This window comes from Sander vitreus, chromosome 16 (assembly GCF_031162955.1).
Source record: "Sander vitreus isolate 19-12246 chromosome 16, sanVit1, whole genome shotgun sequence".
NCBI lineage: Eukaryota > Metazoa > Chordata > Actinopteri > Perciformes > Percidae > Sander > Sander vitreus.
In genome coordinates, this window is record NC_135870.1 from 19400983 (window position 1) to 19422698 (window position 21716).

Sequence of the window (21716 nt, forward strand, 5' to 3'; positions counted from 1 at the left end):
TGTGCAGAGGAAGTGCTCCTTTAATAAGATAAAATATTAATGCATAAACTTATTTATTTTTAAGATGCAGCTAAAATAAAGCTCTAGGCACAGTTGGGATAAAGTAGCAGCTTGTTTGTTATCTTCAAAATAATGAGAAAAGAAGCAAGTTCCCTGTTGACTCATAACTTCAACTTTACCCATCAAGACATCTCACCACATTGTTACAGACATAATACCACAAGGCCAACCAAGTGGTGTGTATCCTTGAGGCAGAGGAAACACATTTAATTTGACGACAATTTTTATTGATTTAAGTTGAAAACAACAATTTTGACAATGTTGCACTGTGGACTGTTATGCAACATGCCAAATGACCTCAGCAATGGCGCCACAGCACAGAGTGCAATTTAAATAATGTCTACAAATCACACAGTGACCTGTCTTGACAGACAGTCTTCATTACTCTTGTCATCTGGAGGTCAAAGACCCATGCAGTGTTATTCAGCAGTCTGTGTACTTGATGTATGTATGTATGTATGTTCCTTGTTGTGTTGAATCATTTAAATAGCAGATATTGGTTGTCTGTCCAAGACAAATTTCCTTCGGGATAATACAAATCTATCTTATCTTACCTTATCTTACTCATCCAGCAACCAAGAGCATATCTTGCTAGCATCAATCTTGCTTTGGATTTTACACATGTGCACGTGCACGTACACACTCGTTTCAGTTAAAATAGAAAATATATACATGATAAAAACAAAATAAAAAACCGTAGGAAGAAATAAAAACACTGTTTAAATGGGACTTGATCCAACGTGGGTTCAACATGGGTGTTGAACACATCGTGTAGTCCTGTACATTGCTGTGAATCACTTAATGGTGTTGCAGCAGCATTCTCGATGAGTTATAGAGGCTTTTCAACAGAGGTTACTCCCAGCAGTAGACATACAAAAAGCAGAGCTTAAACAAAGTCATAAACTGAAGCTACTGGGACATTTTTTTGCATACTTAATGCTATGTCCACTGTACGTGTTTTATGTAAGAGGAAATAAGAAAGAGATACATAATATATTAAACATTCATTTAGTGCATTATTCATGTATTTTAGTGTATTTCATGTTGTACACAGACGGCTCTGTGACCTGTGATTTAGATTGTTCCTGTCTCCTACGAAGCCCATGGACCCTCTACACCCTGTTGTATTGTTTAAAGTGTGTGTATACCGTATGGTAAAATATTAAAAGCATTCAGCTAAACTGCCTTTTACCTTAAGAGAACTCAGATCCAGACAGCACTTTGAATGTTTCAGCTCCACAGAAAGAGACACATATAGGAACATATAGCTACTGTATAAGTCAAATCACTCCTTCAATGTTCCTCACATGAAAATACTTAATAGTGCACTTTAATAGGAATAGTAAAGTAGCAAATTAAGAACAATGCCAGACACCAAGTGGGGTCAACTGTTTCAGCACCATGGATAGAGTCTTGATGAAGGTGTCTTCATTTTCTGATGCGTTTAGATTCCATACACATTCCATGATTTTGTCCAAACCCACGAGAACAAGTCAGCACATGTTTATTTGTTTCCTCACATGCTGTTACTTATTTGACCCTGCCATCTCATTTTTCCTTTTCACTCAACACTTACTGTATGTTGGATGACGCCACTCTGCTATCTCTTCCCGTCCCCTCGTTTTCCCCTCACTCTCCCTCCTTTCCTGATCCCATTTCCACACTCAGATTCACAAGTGACCCTCCTTGTCAGGATGCTCGCCCATAAGTCCTCTCCAGTTCTTTGTTATTCTCCCCTTTCAGCTCCTTGCTTTTTATTTTCGTGTTCTGTCCTGTCAGAAATCCAGTCTCAGAAGGCATCTGGCTATTCTTTCCCTTCCTTTCCTCTTTCTCTCGTCACTTTTCCTTTTTTGTGTTATCTGTAGAATCTCTTCTGAGTGCTCTCATCCATCTTGTTCTATCGAGAAATTTCAGACCCCAAGCAATCATAAATATTCACCCAGGTGCTAAATCTCATGAAAACATAGAATGAATACACAAAATATAGGAAAGGAAAGAGAGAAGGTACATCCCAAAGAACACAGATAATGTCCTCTCACATATGTCATACTATGTGAAATTCAGTGAAAATTACTAAAGAATATATTATGGTATTAAGTATTATCATGCTTAAATATTGGGGAACCTACGCTTTTTCCAGTAGAGCATCCTCTGACACTGAAAACTTTATATCCTGCCCATGAAGCCATGGAACTGACATTTCACTTGGGTAAGGAGAGCTGAGCAATGCTCAAAAGGGGATCAAAAAGTCAGTTTTGCCATTTCAAATTTCCGCATTCCTGTTGACGGATCGCACAGAGCATCACTGGCAGAGCCACCCATGTTTCCCCAAAGCTCTTCCTGTCTGACACAGTCATTTTTAAAAACGTTTGGTCTTCACTACCTCACAACAGGGTTTGCTTTTAACTTGAACCAGGTGTATGCGTGATAGCATTCATAATCTAACAGAAATAACAAAATAAAATACGCAATAAAGAAGATGCATTACAGTCCCAGTGAAAGGATCATATCACAATCATAAAATGGTCATTTAAGTGCTGATACAATGCAGCTGGCTACAATTATCCAGCTGCATTTCCTGGATCATAAACAACAATGAGGACCGCTGGTTGAACTAGGCAACAAAGAGCCTGTGCGATTGTGCCTTAACAAAGAGCTAGTTGACTCAGAGGCAGTAACTGTTTAATAAGCAGATGACAGTTTGAAAATAGAGAGTGGCTAGAATATTTGGTTGAATAGGTATGCAGCATTTTGTTATGCATGCCACAGATGAGGCAATTTGCAGTTTCATCCATGTAGTGTGCAATTTAAAAATGTAATGTGCGTATCAGAAAAACAACAAAGCATTTGTCGTTTGTTGAAATGCAAAAGACCCCTGCTTCATTATCTGACCTCTAGCAGCTGTGTGCATTATGATGTCAAGAACAAGGGGGGAAGTAGAGTGACACTGTTATTAGCACAACGAAACCTCTTGGAGAGGGGTCGGCGTGTGAGTGTGTGGCCTTGACATGGGTGAGTGCTGTTCATTTACATTTTTGTATACCAGTCAATGAGCCAACACACTCTCATACCTAAAAGACAGAATAGGTCGATTTCCAATGACTCCCAAAACAACATATATGACTGTTCTATTTACTGCCGCATAGTGGCCGTTTTAAACATGTGACCATTTAAAGCTTTAGTGCGTAACTTTTTGATATTAACAAATGTCCGTTATATTCAAACCATTGCCAAGTGAGTTGCTAAAAAGCTAATTAAGACTATCAGCTCCACACAACTCTCTCTTTATTTCTCAGTATGGCTATGTTCAGAAGATTGTGTCGTCTGGCGACTTTCGCGCGCAGAAAATCAAGTGAACATAATTACGTCTTCTGAAGACTCCATCACGTTTTTTTTAATCCTCTGTGTCTTCCTTGGCTACAGGCAACTGTGTGGAGGATTGTGTCATGTGGACGCGCCGACAGTTTTGTTGTCATTACTTAGAAAACTACGCACTATAGCTTTAATCGTGTGACTGTTCCATTAAAAGTAATGGGTGCAGTTTTAAACACGTAGTTAAGGTAAAATGGAACTACTTAAGTGTAGGGTTAGGAAATCATCAGGGATTGGCTTAAAATAAGTCACGTAAAACTATTAAAATGAGGAGGTAACTGTGGCAAGGACGTCACTGTGTCACGGACTAAGGTCCGAAAAAGCCGGTTAATTTCACAACTTGAGCGACTTTTGGTGTCACGAGACACAAACCCCGGTTTCCTGAGTGAAAGTCCTGTGTTTGTTTGATCCATCCACCACCCCAACCTGCCTCCTTATGTGTAATTTGGCACTATTATACTTTGTCACCTCACTTACTCTTTGGCTCCTGCGATAATTACTACAGCCACGAGAGGTCACAGCCTAACAACAAACGTAAATAGGTCGTTATGAGATGTTTGCACTATCGACCTATATGGTCATTTTCTGGGTGAGAATGGTCTGCAATGAACAATAAGACTGTTACAATTACAGTGTGAGATATGGGGTAGAAAGGAAAACTCAAATCCTTCTTCATTTACATAGCCTGACTTAAACATGTCATTGAAAAAAAAAAGAACTGAACTGCCCGGGGCTGTTTCCAACCAGTATTTTGAATAAACCCCTGTGCAAGCAAAGTCAGCCCTAAAATCCTCAATGCACACATGAAATAGGTCATGTCTGAATGAATACAGATCAACCGTGCCTATCACAATCTGCAAAAGACTTACGCATCCTAAATCAAGCGCTAAGTGATTATGTTGTTTGAATTAAAGCTTTAAGACCTATTTTATTTCCTCTTTCATTAAAGATAAACAGAAATGGCTTTCACATAATTTACAGAAAATCTGTTATAGCCTATTTTAACAGTAATATCCTTACTTATGTACACTTTTTTTATGTTTGATACATTTTAAAGCCTCTGGTCGCACATTTTTATAAAAGTTATGTAATTGATTGTGTGACAGCCCACCACCTGGCTTCCAGTGCTGCTCTGCTCTGTTTTATTCTTGCAGGAGCCTGGGTGAGTTGTCAGGGCAACTGGCTGCACCTGAGAGGCGGGACTGGCAAAAGGCAGAAAAGGGCTGCTCTCCCAGGCCATTCTCTCTCTTGCTCGGCAACCTCTCCTCATGGCCTCCACACCTCTGTAGCTTGATCAAGGTTTACACTTTTTATAGCACTCACACTCATCCATACGTGCCTTACACCACTGACTCCTTCCATATCTCCATATCCCTTATTTCCCTTATTACTTAGATAAACAAATGTGGCTTTTGAAAGTTTTGTGTGTTCAGACTCCCTCTTGTTACAAGCCGAAGCCAAGTTTGTAATGATGGTAAAAAAAAGAAAGAAAATTAATACATTTTTGGGGAAGCAGTCCATTTTAGGCCAATATTTGACCACTATGTGACTGTTACTCAGGATAACTGGTTTAAGAAAACATTTAGATTTTATAATGCATATACTGTATGTATGATTGATTACTTTGAGAAAGTTAATAACATTTGAGCTCCTTAAACTGACTATTTTTTTAATGCAAATGTCTAATAAGATCACTGGCAAACTCTCAATACCCGTTGTGATATATTTGCGAGGACTGGTATGATTAAGGCTGCTTTTGTCACAAACCCATCCCCTTGAGCATGTTTTCCCTGTCTGTCTGGTTTGTTTTTGTGTTTTGTGTTACGTTCCTGAACCCCGTTCCGGTTGCCGGGCAACGACTGCAAGGCGGGAATTCAACCTGAACCTGCTCTCACCTGTTCATCAACAATCTACACAACTGGTCATGGTCATCATCACTACACTATTTAAACTGTGACCTGACATCCAGTCCCTGCCGGATCGTTAGCCATACTCTACCTTCACCCTGGAATTCCCTTCACCCCGGCCTGGCAACCAGAACCATCAACTACATTGTTCTATCAAGACCCCTGTTCACCAGTACTCCCCTCCCAACACGTTCGTCGCCACTATCAGCATTCCATCACCTGTACTCACCTGTCTACACGTCTGGCATTACCTTTTCAAGTATATTTTTGTCATCAATAAATACTCACCTTTTTCACCACCTACCTTGTCCTGGTCTGCGTTTGGGTTCAGAACCTGAGTGTTCTGACTGCTTTGCTGTTATTTTACTTAGCATTGGGCTTGATGCAAAAGAGCTTTTAGGGGAGTGAGGATTCTCATTTAAGCTGTCCAGATTGAACATACACACACAAGCATAAACACACTCCAATCTGGCTCCTGTCAAACACAGTTATTGGAAGGAGCCTGCACCAATGTGGGTGCACTTTTCATCAAAATTACCTTCCACGTGGCGCACACGTACACATCTTAGTAGTAAACCCTGTGTTTCCAATACCTATATATTAGACAGACACCTTGCTGGTGGTTGTCATTATCTGTTTTGGCAGACTCTTGCAATACTTTGTCCACAACTAGGCCCTCGCCCCCTGGCATTAAAACTCCCACAGACAGCAGTTTGCGTCCCGAGTCGAGCCTATCATATTAGGGCTTAACACAGGTTCATAAGGTGTCCAGAGAGGAAGAAATACTCAACCGCTTAGGCAGGAGATTCACAACTTGACCGGCACCTGTTGTATTTTCTGGTGCTACTTTAGGTTTTATGTAATAGACCTCATCCAACGAAATTCATACATTTCTTGCAGAAATTCGATAAATGCTTACTAATTCTTACTAATTTGGAATGACCAATGCCCTGCACACAGCAGTTGTCGTCATTTCTAACTCCCAATGGTGTTCCGTGGAGGGTTTGGACAGCCACGAGTCTCCTCTGATAAATACAGAGTTGACAGCTTTTTCTTTTCACATGACAGAATGACGTTTCCCTGGGAGGATGTGACACAAACAGAAGCTCATGCTATCTCCCCAGATCCTGTCACTTTCCCCACAGGTGCTCTGGCCGAGTAGTCTTTTAAATAGGTTGTGTAATTTTTTTTTAAACTTTGTCAGAGAGGACATAGTTTCATCTTGCAGATGTTGGTATACTTGTTTTTGTTAGCAGTTCTTAACCTAGGTCATAACCACTCCAGATTTTATTCATGGTGTTTTTAAACCTTATATTGTGTTAGAGTCAAATTTGACCCATTTTCACGTTCTGATATGTAAAAAGTGCCATTTACTTTATTTTATTGGAACAAGGCTTCATGATGTCCCCATAAACAGCTACTGTATTTTAACAAAACGATTGAAAGAAAATTATAAATTTAAAAAAAGTAATATATTTGTTGTCAAATATGAATAAGTGGTATATTTTAAGATGAAAGGTCCCTGGGGCCCAAAAAAATTGGCTTTTTTCTGAGTTGTTGAGCAATAAATCCAAACTCTTCCATCCTAGATTTATCCACTTGATGTCCATAATTTATCACGTTTTTGGTCATTTCTGCCGCTAGCTCCGTGCTACCGTCTAGCGTAAATCTCCCATGATGCTTTGCAAGAGTGTGTTTATGTTTTTCAACCAATGGGAAGGCAGGTAAGAATGGCGTCACTGTTTTGAGATTTGGCAAATATTTGGGCCTTTTTTGAAGAAATGTAAATAGTTTGTCCTTTATATGAGTTATGATGTTCATTATGTTTATTTTTGCACTGCATGACTCCAAATATATAGGAGAACTGTTTTAGACAACACACATGCTTGTGTAACATTGCTGTTTGTGTGATATCAATAAATATGACATTATTATTTTGATTATTGGCATAAGTGAATGTCATGAGGGCAAAAGCGTCTGGACTTTTATTGAAAAAATGTATATATTTTGTCAACTGTATGTAAGTTATAATGTTTATTTTTTCACAGTTTGACTCCCAAGACATATGAGAACTGATTTAGACAATAGATTGGCTTAGCTGTTATTGCTCTGTGTGTGATATCAATACATATATGTGAGATTCATGTTCCGTTTTATTTATTTATTTGTCTTTAAGGTCATACAACCTTTTTTTACATTCAAGTGACCTCACTGCAGCACAAATATTCTAATAGCCCAGTTTTTCCTGAAAGAAATGATGTATCATAAATTGACTGTACACAACAGGGTTGATGTTTTACAAGCTTTTTTAGAAAATAAAACCAGACGGACAATGAATTGTAAAAATGACCACAGGTTCCTGAGGGTTTTAAATTGGGTCACTTATGTAGTAGAAATGTGAATTATTTCACATTATTTCTGAAAAGACAGAAAATGTGTTTTTGGCTCATGTGGATGAAAGACACCAAATCCCAGAATGCACTTGCTTCGCTGCTTTAGAGTCCACTCCCAAGCCACGCCTACCGTTTACAGACAGACAGACAGTGAGGCATTCAACTCAACTCAAGTGTGTTTTATTGTCATTTCAACTGCAACACAACCATTTACACAAAACAACATTTCACCGTGGCTCAAGTGGTATTACACATTTAAAATATTTAAAAACAACATTATATAAAAACGACATACGAAACAGGCTACATTTAGTGCACACACATTATAGGCTCCGTAAAATTCAGCTAACGCATACCAGCATTAGCGCTTGGTGGGCTGTAAACACTGAGTATAAACACAGCCGTAAATTTGCGTGGAATGTAGAATGGTCGGCATTTAACAGTCACAAACTCCACCAGCAGTTAGCAGTTAGTTGGATATAAGCAGCCCATTTCTGCACCAGTCCGTGTTAACAAAGCCCACCTCCACTAGTCTTACCCGGTGACAGAGCAGCAGGCCTGGTAGTTGGTTAGTCCGGTACACTGTTGTTCATCCATGTTTCCATGGCAACAACAAAAACACAGCAGTCTCTGATCTCGCGTTGGAAGTTTTGTTGAAGTTGGATGTAGTCCAGTTTGTTGTCTAATGAGCGGACACTTGCAAGCAGGATTGATGGAACAGGTGGCCGGCTAGCGTTAGCCTTCCACCTAGCTAGAATAGAATAGAATATACTTTATTGTCCCCTAGGGGAAATTTGTCATGGACTCAAGAGTGTGTAGTGCATAGTAGTAGCTACCATTACAGACAATAAATACATGTAAAAAAAAATTAAAAAAAAATAAAATACAGTTATCCAACACCGAGTTATTGCACACTTCTCAGGCCTATCTATTACAAATCGTACAAATCTATTTAAAGTTTTGATTTAAAATTTTGATGGAGACTGGTACGAAGGAATATTTAAAACGGTTCAATTTAGTTTTAGGGATTCTGTACCTTCTGCCAGAAGGCAAGAGCTCGTATTCCGTTTGAAGGATGTGGGACGGGTCCACCAATACTCTTCGCGCCTGCCTGCCTAAGTACAGACTGCTCATAGATGGACTGAAGGGAGCGCTTATCAGTCCTCCCCATCACCTTCATAGCAGTCTGTACCAGGCGCTTAACTTTGATTTGGACTGTGTGGAGAGATGGCCGAACCACGCCGTCATCCCATACCTGACAACACTCTCCATCACTGTTCTGGCTGACACCAAACACCCTTAGTCTGCGTAAGAAATACAGTCTTTGCTGTAAACGGGAACATACATAATCTACGTGGTCACTCCAGCTTAAGAGGGTATCCAGGTGGATACCCAAATACCTATAAGAAGTGACCTGTTTGATATCCTCCCTATGAATGGACAAAGGGGTATGATCCCCCACCGACCGAGGGTCAAACACCATCTCCTCAGTTTTTTTTAATGTTAATGGTGAGATGGTTCTTGTCACACCACAGAACAAATTTGTTAACCTCCGTAAAGTACAATGATGGATCTGAGTTCTGGTGAAGCAGACTAAGAATGGCAGTGTCGTCAGAAAATTTTAAAAACAGGTTGCCCGGGAGACTATTAGTACAGTTGTTAGTATAAAGGGTGAACAGGACCTTTGAACTTATACAACCCTGAGGTGCACCCGTACTAATGCATTTTGATTCAGAAACGAGTCGTTAATCCTAACATTTTGGGTTCTTTCTGTTAAAAAAGGGTTTTTAAGCTCTGCAGCAAAGGTCTTAAGGAGAAAAGCAGAGATGCCATCCGGGCCTGCAGATTTCTTTTTACATATATGGCTGAAAAGTAACTGAATTTTGAGGGGATCAACTACTAACCTAGAGCAGGGGTCAGTTGTAAATGACTGTAGTACATTATTACATTCCAGAGTAGTCCTGTGTATCAAACCTCAGAAAGAAATAATTAAATTCATCTGCTTTACTCTGCTCATCATATGTTGTGAGGCCCTTCCTGTGTGTTGTCATATTTGTAACAGATTTCATGGAGACCAAAAGTTTTTTAGAGTCCATAGAGGCAAAATTCTGTTCTATGACATCCCTATGTTTCCTTCTTGCATCCCTTAATGACTGATTAAGCTCCCTTTGAACTGATTTCAACCCCATCCTATCATGATTCCTAAAAGCCATTTTTTTCCTGTTGATACAGTCATTTAGCTCTCTGGTGATGTATGGCTTATTGTTAGGGTAGATTGTAATAACCTTCTTGGTGGCCACACAATCCTCACAGAATTTAATATAATCCGTAATAGTGTCAGTGGCCTCATCAATACCCAAACCATGGAAAATGTCCCAGTCTGTACTGAGAAATAAGCCCTTCAATGTATCTATACTGTCTTTAGACCATACAGTCACTGTCTTAGTTAGTGGTTTACTGCTCTTCAAAACAGTCTTATAAGTAGGTATTAGATGGAGTGTATTATGGTCAGAGTTTGACAGAGGGGGCTTTGGACTGGCCCTGTATGCATGACTTATATTACCGTAACATTTGTCCAACAATCTATTGTCTCGAGTGCCACACTTGACATATTGTTCGAATCCAGGAAGGGAAAGTTTCAATTTACAGTGGTTAAAATCTCCAAGATTAAAAACCGGGGCTCCCGGAGTACGTAGCAGTTGGTGGTGGACACAGTCTGCAACACGAGCTGCAGCTCGGGCCGCATTCCCGCTGGATGGCACATATGCTAAGCAAATTATGATATTGCCAAATTCCCTCGGGAGGTAGCTAGCTCATACTCCAGCCCTCGTTCTGCGTTTCACCGCTGAGGATGTCCCCTTACCGGCTAGCGGCATCGAGCGACACCGCAGGCTGAGGTGCTGGTCTCCGTAGCAGGCAAAGCTTGCGTAGTGTGTCGAGTATTCCGTCTGTAATGAAGTTTCCTGCATATTCTCCGATCTGTACCAATGTATCCATATGTACACATGTGCGGTAGTTTGAATGCACATAATTGTTGTAAAGGTTTGCTGCTGAAAAGACAGAAGCCTGTTTAGCGAAGCTTCAAGATGGCTAACGCTCGGTTTGCTTCGGTAAGCTTCGTGTAAAGACAGTCCCACACCCTATAGGCAGGTTGAAAACATGTGGAACTAGCTGGCTGTAGTCCACAGACTCTTGGTAAAAATGCCTCAGATGATGCTAAATGATGATTTTTGCGTTGTCAGAGGCTTTTTCCAGACCAACAATACAGAGAAATCTAGTCTCAGGGGGACATGAGGGACGGAAGCACGGTTTCTACTGATACAAAGTGCTAAATCGGTGAAGTATCCCTTTAAATCACTGGTCAAATTTGACCCACTAACACAAAAGATGTGTTCAGCTTTCTAACACATTACAAGGGTTAAGGTACTGTAATGATGTGTTGCTGTTCAGATGTCATTGCTGTAATGTTTTCATTCCATCCTTCCCACAGTCATCATTATAAAGAGCGGGGCGGTATGCACTCCAAAAAGTGAAATAGCAATTTAAAAAAAATGTAAAAAGCTTGAAAATATTTATCTACCACATGGGGGTCCTGCAAAAAAAAAAGGGTTAAGTGGTCACAAAATTATTTTACAATTTGACTTAAGGGGGACATTAATGTTAAATCTGTACTAGGTTTAATTGCAATTTGTCCTACAGTTGTTGAGACATTTTACTCTATACCAATACCAAGTGCCAATCCATCTTGAGATATTTTACAAGATAGTAAATAATTTGACCTACTTGTGGCGCTAGTGGACATATCAGGGCATCACCAAAATCTGTAGGATTTATCATCTGGGGATGATGAATGTCTGTACGAAAGTTCATGGCAATCTATTGAATAGTTCTTAAGATATTTCAGTCTGGACCAAAGTGGTGGACTGACCAACTGACTGGCCGACAAACTGAGATTGCCATCTATAGAGCCAAGTTGCTAGCTTGGCTAAAAAAGTCCGGACATTACAGTAAATCACCAAAAAACTCTTACAGTTACCAAATATAGACACAAAGCTGCTAATTTGGCAATGTGTGTTCATTTATCCCATGCAGTAATGTTAATTTAAAAAATGTGGTCCAGTGACGTGGTCCAGCGGCTCTACTCATTTAAATTGAACTCATCCGGTGAACAAATTAGGGCCTCCAGAGCAGTGTGAGCTCCAAAAATTTGTCTTTAAGCCCAACTAAATGTTTTGTGTAGTGGTGAGTGGGTATGTCTGTTGGTTTATCAGAATAGTGGACGCGCTTTGTATCTGTTTATTTCTTCTCCTATTTTTCCGTCCGTCTTTATATCTTTTCACCCTGTCTGTCTACCTTTCTGCAAAACAGTCTCTAACTCTGTCTGAGTTGCAATGGACATCTTCCTGTCAAAAAAGTCCGAACCTTGAAATGACAGCTTAGTAGGTGTGTGTGTGTGTGTGTGTGTGTGTGTGTGTGTGTGTGTGTGTGTGTGTGTGTATAGGGACATGGGGAGGTTGGAAAGGGTAACTCTTGGTGATAACTGTAATCAGAAAGAGTGTGTGATGGGGGAAATCTCATTAGTGCTAATGCCTGATAACATGGATGTGGTTTATGTACATCCTTCATGGTATCTCCTCAATTATAAGCACACAAACAAATACACACACACACACACACACACACACACACACACACACACACACACACACACACACATAGTGTGTGGCACTATCTTTGTGGGGACCCGTCAGTGACATAATGCATTCCCTAGCCCCTTACCCTAACCTTAACCATCACAACTAAATGCCTAACCTTAACCCTTACCCTCACTCTAACCTAATTCTAACCATAATTCTAAAACCAAGTCTTAACCCTCAAACAGCGCTTTAAAGTTGTGGGCCAGCATTTTGGCCCCAAAAAGCTGTCCGGACCCCACAAGTATACTGTATTCCCAGTTGTTGGACCCCACGAATATAGTTAAACAAGATCTCACACACACACACACACACACACACACACTCCTGTACACACACAACTGTACACAACTGTACATGATATGCATGCCACTATTAATGAGTTCATGATGACAGAGTTAGCTATAATATGATTTACGTTTTGTATTTAAGGGACCTGCTGCATATTGTCTGTCATTAAGCAAACCAAAGATGATTCTGTGATGATTCCTGGCCTTTTTGGGCTCAAGATGTGAGGCTTATATAGGCGTATAATGATAAATGAACTTGTATCCCCAGGGTTACATCTTATCAGTGTACCTATATTTGTTGGCACAACAAGTGCTCTAAATTATACAGAAAAAAATACATTGTTACAAATTGCCCTCCAGAACATATATAAACGTTTTCTGATCCGGGAAACGACACAATCTTGGTTGAAAGAAATCAATGCTCCAGTATACACCAGGAACAACCACTGCTATGCAATATCCACTTTTAGAATAAAATGAGTAGGAAACATGTCATGAACAGCGGGCCCCGTGTTAGTCAGACATTTTGTTGATCCATCCGACCATCCCGACCTCCTTACTTCACTAACTTTGTGGTTCCATAGTAGACGTCTACTTCCGCTGCTCCCGACAGTCAAAAGTCACAGTTTGTATTGTAATTTGAACGTTAACACACATTGTTTTAGGGCTTTTGCTAAAACAACTGATACTGTGTTTTTTCTTGGCAGGATATCTGTCGAAAACATAAACACACTCATCTAGGAAAATGCACACATTCAGCAACTTGCCATATACTACAACACTGAGAAAGTCAGTGCTCAGCATTGATTAGCAGTGTAAGGCTAACATCAAATCAAAAGTAATCAAAAGTTCCTCCACCCTATATTTGACTATAGGGGAGTCTGAACTATACACATAATTCACTTTCATTCGATAACTAGATGGATTGACTTCCATTGGGATTCATGAATACATCTGACTCTGCAGTTCTGAAATAACAAGTAACTTTCCCCTGCTCATCAGCACAACTGTCTCACAAACCTGGCTTTCCATTGAAGATATAAGCTTGTTAGACAGGTATTATAGTGAAATACGGAGAACATAGACAAGTGCAAAACAAAGTGTCTCCTTTTCTTCTTCAGACTGTGGCATATTCCTTTTTTGTCAACTGCATTTCCAGAAAGCTGATTTATATCCTTGTCAAATCTCATTCACTTCATTGTGGTTGCTTATTGTGAAACATCTTGTGCCGCTTTGGTTTGTTTTTCTTTATCCCTTTGCCATACAGTGCCCACAGAAGTCCCAATGTAATGCATTATGTGATAACCTCTGACAAGAGTTTTGTTAAGGTGTGTGTTTAGTGGACTACAGTTGTTATTTAAATGTGTCAGCTAAAAATGTAATCAACATTTAGGTAAATGTAAGTATCTGATTGGACTCAGTATCAGCATCTACCAAAATATTAAAAGACTTTGATCGGGATGGTTACCAAAAAATCTTGATCGGGACACAGCTAGCATCGATGGTCTTTTCTGTTGAAGTATGACTGTTATTTAAGCTGATAAAACCAGTCTTTTTTTTACATAGAATTCCTTGGATTTCAATTAGAGTATGTAGCTTTAAGGGAGCATGAGGCTGCATCAACATTAGATTGAAGGAGCAATAATCTGTAGAAACCCAGAAACATGAATGGATGGAGCAAAGAAGAAAAGGAACATGGATCAAGCTCAGTACAGGCTGAGATGTTAATATAAATTAAATAATACTGGAAACAAGTATTAAAACACTTTCCGGAGTTCACCTTTAAAACTACAAAAAAAGGCAAAGTGAGCTTTTCTGTTTTATAAAAAAAAAACATATTCCCCTTGTTATGATTTAATTTTACAGTGTTACTGCTTATTAAATTAATTTGGTAAGGCAGAGCAGCTATCAGCCAGCCAGTGCTCACGCTTTTTGTTCTTGGCTTTTGGTCAAAATCCCAGTGGATCAATTGACAACTCCCCCCTGCCTCCCTCCAAACTGTTTCATGGCAGTGGATTAAAGCAGGAGAAAAACAAGTCTGAACTCTAGACAGTCCCACCGCTACTTCAAACATGGCAAACATTTTCTTCCGTTTTACCTGTCTCCTTCTCTTAATTCCGCTATCTCTCCAAGATTGAAATCCGTGAAACAGACATTGACACCACAGCACAGCAGGACTTTGTATTTTTGATACCTCTTCTTTTGAAATTAGGTATTTTGAGAGAAGTTCAGCTCGGGTGCATCCAAGAATTGTCCTGAAATCCTGAGTGTTACAGTCTATCGTATAAAAAATGCGTGTGTGAGGGAAGTAGTGACGTTATTATAGAGCAAATATCTGCATCATGTCATCATCAGAATTGAGCTTATTAAAGAGAGTAAAGAGGGTAGAGTGCCCACACAGCAGCACACACATATTGTGGAACCCAACAGCTGCCTTCTGGACAGGCTAGAGGCCACCACTATAATCATAAATTTGGGCCGTAATAAGTGTCAGGGGTCATGATAACAGTTACATTTCCGTCAGCCCCGCAAAATGTCTGCTGCATTGTCTATTTTACAAATATTAGTTGTGCTTTTTGTGGCTGACATTGGATGGTGACTGGGGACTGAACTCGCCAGTCTCCTGCAGACTCTGCTAACCTCCTGCTAACCTTCTTTTGACTCTGCTAGCCTGGGCTGGCTAGCCAGCTGGCCGGTGAAGTGAACGCTGAGGAAAGGGTGGAGGAGGAGAAGATGAGCTCAAGCTAGCAAGACCACCTCTGCGGTTATCTCATGATTGTGAGTCACTTGTCAGGATAGATAAGGGGACTCACCAGTCTCCTGCTGATATGCTAGTCCGACCACTCGAGTTTTTCAAATGTAAACATCAGAGTAAATACAGAGTTATTGTAAATATTTTATTAGATATTGTTCTTTGAAGTTTAATTCTTGTAATTTCTGTCATATAATCAATTATAGTCAAGAAATCAGCCAAATGTAATCTTACTATGTAATTATACTTTGGGAACAAGATACTTTACAGGTCCCACAAATATATTCACTTTTCTTTCTAAGTTTAGCAGGATTCACTATCAATCATGTATCAATATGGGTGTTTATTCAATACACAGTGGGTTCATGTTTTAATGTAGTGTGTAATGTTTAAGCACAATTTAGGCCCAGCCGTCTCAGAGAGGAGACTTTTCTCTCTGTGTCAGAGGGACAGGAAGTGCAGGTTGAAAGCTATCTTTAGTTGAACAATAGTTTAAGTTAGGTAAGGGAGATGTGAGTGATCAGACAAGTAAGACCATCTCTGCATCCATCTCCATCTCTACATCAGAGGAGGCACTGAGGCATACGTGGAGGGATTAAACCCTGACTGCAACTGCTCTGCTGGGCATCCTGCTGGCCATTGTGCAATCGTCAAACAGTGAGCTGAGCGGCCTCTGTCGGTTTCCAGCGGGACGTCGGCAACTGTGGTGTCCTTTCCTCAAGATTTGGCTAGATCTTGGGAGTGCTGGTCCCATTCAAACGGGTGACTGTTCTTCTGTGTGCCGATCTGACGGCCACATTCCGCTTTATGATGAATCGTGCACAAGTTGAAGGAGCTGGTTAACATTTCACTCGAATTGTACTGCATACAATTTCATGCAACAAATACAAGTTATTGATTGATTGATTGATTGACAGTGCCTTTGTTAGGTAGGTTTTGTGCTTTCTTAGTCTACTAAAGCTATACTGCATAAAATACAGTTTACATTTGGCAGTACATTCATAAAAGTTGTCCTGAACTTAGACGGTGTGGGTACGGTGCTGTTAGACATTGCAGTAATCATTGAATGTCTTTACGTCTCTAATGTCTTTGTGCACTGTGCACACATTAATCAATAATCCTCTCTATGACAATGCAATCAAAAAAGCCATTCATTATTTAGTGAACTGAAAATGATCATTTGTGAATGATTTGAAACTAAATAGGATTAATGGAAAATGAAATACAGCTAATGAAGTGTCTCAATGCAGCTAGAGAGTAAGACATGGCTAGTGTATGAACGCCAAAACTTTCCATCTGAGGAGGCCGCACACCCCAAATACATATTTTAAAACCAAATGTATTGAAAAGACTGTAATTCTAACAGCACTCAGACATTAACAACTATCATACAGATCCGATACATTGGGTCTGTATGATCTTCTCATTGCCTTGCCACACTGTGATTGGTCTATTTAAGAAATTCCCATTATTAAGAATGGAAAGGCTGAACGTCAGCCGGTGGTCAATGTTTGATTTCATTACAAGTGAATGACTCATGGCTTCGTGCCATTTAGATTCTGATTGAAACAGTCTGTTTGAAGTGATTTGATTAGGCACCAGTGATACAGAAGGATGAGCAATAGCAGGTATGACTGGAGCCAGTAATAACTCAGTGAAAATGGTCATAGCTACTACAATCAAGTTGGGAACATAGTTAAATAAACAAGTGACCAGTATTATAATGAGTCATAGAGTATACCATATGTGATATACCTTTCCACCTTTCTTCAACTAGCATATACGATCATACTGAATGTTTTAATCCTTTAAAAAATCTGAATACCTGACTACTTGATACATATTTTAAATCCTATCCTGTCGTTCTACCTGTTTGTCTATACACCTTTCAGCTACCTTGCCTGCTTTCAGCTCTTCTTCTGGTGGCTGGTCATCTTTTTTTTCCAATTACTTTGGCTGACTGGTTGCCCATGTATAGTGATGTTTAAGTATCCTCGCTGAGCGCTGGGGGAAAGCTGATATATGAGGAGCAGTTAGCGCTGCTCTCCGCCTTCTGTGGCTGTTAATCAAAGATGCTGGCTTTTTTTATGTCCTCACTTTACAGTGTAAGTCTTCCGCACTCACCCTCTTATGAAAGTTTCATCATGCAATCATCAAGGACTGAGTAAGTGAAAGGACGAAAAAGAGGTTTCTTTTTTTATGTAAAAGTAATATTAAGCAACACACACAACCGTTTTATCCAAATGTGATGCTTGCTTGTAATAGGTAGTGATTGCATGTGATTTATGATGAACCAGAAATAGAGCCTTCTTCTTTCTGTATATCCTTACACTTCTTTAACTTCTCTCTTTTCTTCTCTGTATTTTATATTTATAGTAGAGGTGTAGCATCTTTATGAGTTTTAATATTAGGACAGCGACATGCAGTAAAACATGCTGTTGTTTTCTGATATCACAACAGTTGCAGAAACAAGTGTGAGGTTGTTGTAAGAGACAGAGAGATAATTGCAGATAGAGTGCAGGGTGGGGGGCAGTGCGTATGTGTGTCAGTGCAGGTGTGTGTCCCTGGCAAGTGAGCATAAATCTAGGAAATATATCTGTGCTGACACGACACTACAGCTCCTGCCCACACACAAGCATATGACGAAACACACACACACACACACATACACACACATACATGTGACCCGACACACACACACACACACACACACACACACACACACACACACACACACACACACACACTCAAGCACAGTACACCAGTGATCCATCCCATATAGTCTACTAGACCCCTTTTAAGCTAATTGGTTCTACAGCAATAATCCAGGCAAAGCTAATTACAGGCCGTCTGACACAGTCACGTCTGGAAACATGCCTATCTGCTTCTTAGGTATGGGACAGCAAAAGAAAAAGTTATTTAACATTGTTATTAAAACAAAACATATTTGTTGAACCAAACATTTGTATGGCTCCTCAAAATGTGTTTGGTGTTTTACATAAAATGTCACACTAAGTAAAAGGCCAACAAATTAAAATGTATGGAGCAAATTGTATTAGCTCTATAAATTTAGTCTAAACATTATATGTGTGTGAATATGAAAGCATTACAAATGTGTGTGACCTGCACATATTATAATAAACTGTGTTTAATCCACTTGTACTTTCAGTCAATCAATAATCATCCTGTTATGCGGAATAACTTTATTACATCCTTTACCCAATGAATGAGCCTATGCTCGATTGACCCAAACTCGATTGACTTTTTAGGCTCCCATCACTAACTCATGTGTGCAGTACCATAGTACTAAGTGTAAAGAAAAACTCAGGAGCAGCTCGACCCTGGATATGTAAAGGTTTGAGAGACTTGACTTGAACAGAAGCAGTTAATGAAATCTTTGATCGAGGAGAATTAGGATTAAGCAGTACATTTTAACCACAATGTGAAATTCCTGTCTTCCTGAAGGTGTATTTAAACTCATGCTGAACATAAAAGATTGAGCTTACCAAATAAGTTCCTTCTTCACTCATTTATGCACGTGTCAAGATGCTATTGGATCATTTATAGTCTACATCCATGATGTTCCACTTCTGAGATTGCTCCGTTGCCGCCGGAAATTATGCCGGATGTCTTTCATTTCGGCCGGATGTCCGTTACCTTCCGCTTTCTTTGTGTTGGGATTTTAAACTCCGGTGGATTTCTGAGGACTATGGTTAACTGCTCATCAGATCTCTGCAGGGTAAATCCAGACAGCTAGCTAGACTATCTGTCCAATCTGAGTTTTCTGTTGTGCGACTAAAACAACCTTTGAATGTACACGTTCCACCAAAATAAGTTCCTTCCCGAGGCTATTTTGCAGAGGCGCTGTTGCTCCGTCCAGCGCTTAGCGCCGCCCAAGATACTTGTGATTTGTTTAAAGAACATCCAATAAACCAGAGCACGTTTTTCTCCCATCCCGGAATGCTGTGTGGACTTGCAAGACCCTCCTCCACAGAGCTGTGAAGGAAGGTCTGGCAATGCATGACTAGATCATTTACAACAATGATTCTTACATACATAACAAGTCACGTTGTAGGTAACCCAGATCACATGCAGCACATTCACCTGTGACCGTCTGGGTCAAAGAACATCTTATCATCCAATGTGTGCGTTACTTCTGCAGTTTCTGTGTGTATGAATGTTAGGTGTGTGTGTGTGTGTGTATACAAGTATGTGTTATGTGTTAACTTCCTCCCCTGACCTTGGCAGGATGGTAATGCCAGAGGCAGCACTGTCTTATCATACATCTGTTACGTTTCCCGTCATCTATGAAGACAGAGTTGAACTACTACACTGCCCGAGTAAGGTCGGTGTCCAAGAGTACTGCTGTAATGAGACCTGGGGCACAACTGTCTCAACTTATACAGCATGAGTTAATAAGCTGGAATTTCAACCACACTAAGTAGTAATAGTAATACTAGCATATTGTTCTAAAAAAAATGTCCTCCTTATAGAAAACACAATGTAATACAATCCAACGCAAAAAACTTAATATATGTCCATATAAATAAAGTTTAGCTTCAAAGCAAGTGTGTGATTCTTACAAAAGCAGACAGCTACTTCATCAACACCATGTTTGGAATCCTGCTAAACAATTGAATCTGCTAAAACTTGTCAGTCTCCTCGAAAGTAATTTAAAATTGTCATGGGACAGCTGTCCTTGGGGTGTTTGTGTCTGTTTCCCTCTCCCCTTTTCCCTGTCTGTGTGTCTGTTTTGCCGGAGCGGCGGAATGTAGGTCAAGGGGCGTGGCCGGGCGATCTACCTACCTGAACTGCTGCTGGCGATTCTTCAATCACATCTGCTCAGATGTTGCAGATTCTCCTAATCACGGCTGCAGTATTTAGCCCAGTTGGAACCTGCAGTCGGCGCCAGATCGTTAAGATTACCAAAGTGGTAACTTGGCTCCCAGTTGTTGTACTAAGTTGTAACTTCTGTACGTTTTTTTTTTTTTTGCCTTTCTTTTTGTTCCTCGTGCTCCGTACTGATCTGTTTCTCCTCTCTTTATTCAGACTGACGCTACTACACCTGTTTGCCGTTTGCCGCTGTTCTACCAGCTCCTCGCCTCTCTGCCAGATCCCTGTGAGCGTTTTGGACTCACTACACTCTGCTTCGCCCGCTGCTATCCTGTCCCCACTACCAGCGCTGCAAGCTGTCCCTGCCTTCGTTGCCTTTTTTTCGTGATCATTCATTAAAAAACACTTAAACTGTTCTCTCTGTGTCCGTGTCGTGATCCTCTGTGTTCTGGGTCATAGCCACAGCCTTAACAAAATACCCAATTGTGACTTTTTGACATTCTACCATTCACTGTCAGGATCATTTCTTTTTCTTTTAAAGATGGGTGTTGTCAGGTCAATCTGCTGTCTTAGACAGGCATCAAGTATTTCACTGTGATTAAGTTTCATTGCTTTTCTGATCATTGCCTTCATTACTTCATGCTTTCCAGAAAATTGAACTAGAAGCACTGGGCATATTGCCTTGATATAAATTGTACTGATATTTCAAGTGTCAAGATGGACCTAAATCAGCACTCCTTGTTTAAGATACTGTACATGATCTGCTCCGTTCTCCTCATCTTTTCTACTCCATTCTCATTTCAACTAACCTGATCTTTGAAGTTGTCTCTATTATACATTTACATTTCTCTTTACCATTCTTCCTTTTCTTGTTCTCTCTTCCTTTTTTTACTTTAGTTCCCCTCAGCACTCATCTCCTGTTGCCACCCTCATGCTTTTCCTCCTGTTACCTGCAACATTTACTGCAATCAACTTCAGACTCTGGTTGATGTCTTATTTTAAGATTATCAAGTCTTATACAATGGTCTGGGTGAATACTCCATTCTGATTGGCTGCAGAGTGTCCATAAAAATTCATAGGAAACCTACTAAAGAAATTCCGGTGAAACTGACTGACTGTTTACCCTTCTAAATTAATGCGATAAATTAAAAGAGAAAATGTCAATCTGTTATTTCCATCCCTGTTGTGTGATTTAGTGCCTCAACCTCTTAACACCACAGGATGGCGCTAACACACAAGCTGCAAGAAGTTAGTTACACTGCCCCTCTGAACTGCTTTGTTTCACAGCGAATAACATTATCTCATATCCTGTTCACTGTTCAGGTCGCTACTTCAGGCTGCGGCCGATAGTTCACATGGCGGATAATTGTTCGTGAAAATCATTATATTGTTTTGGGGACAATGACATGGAAGAT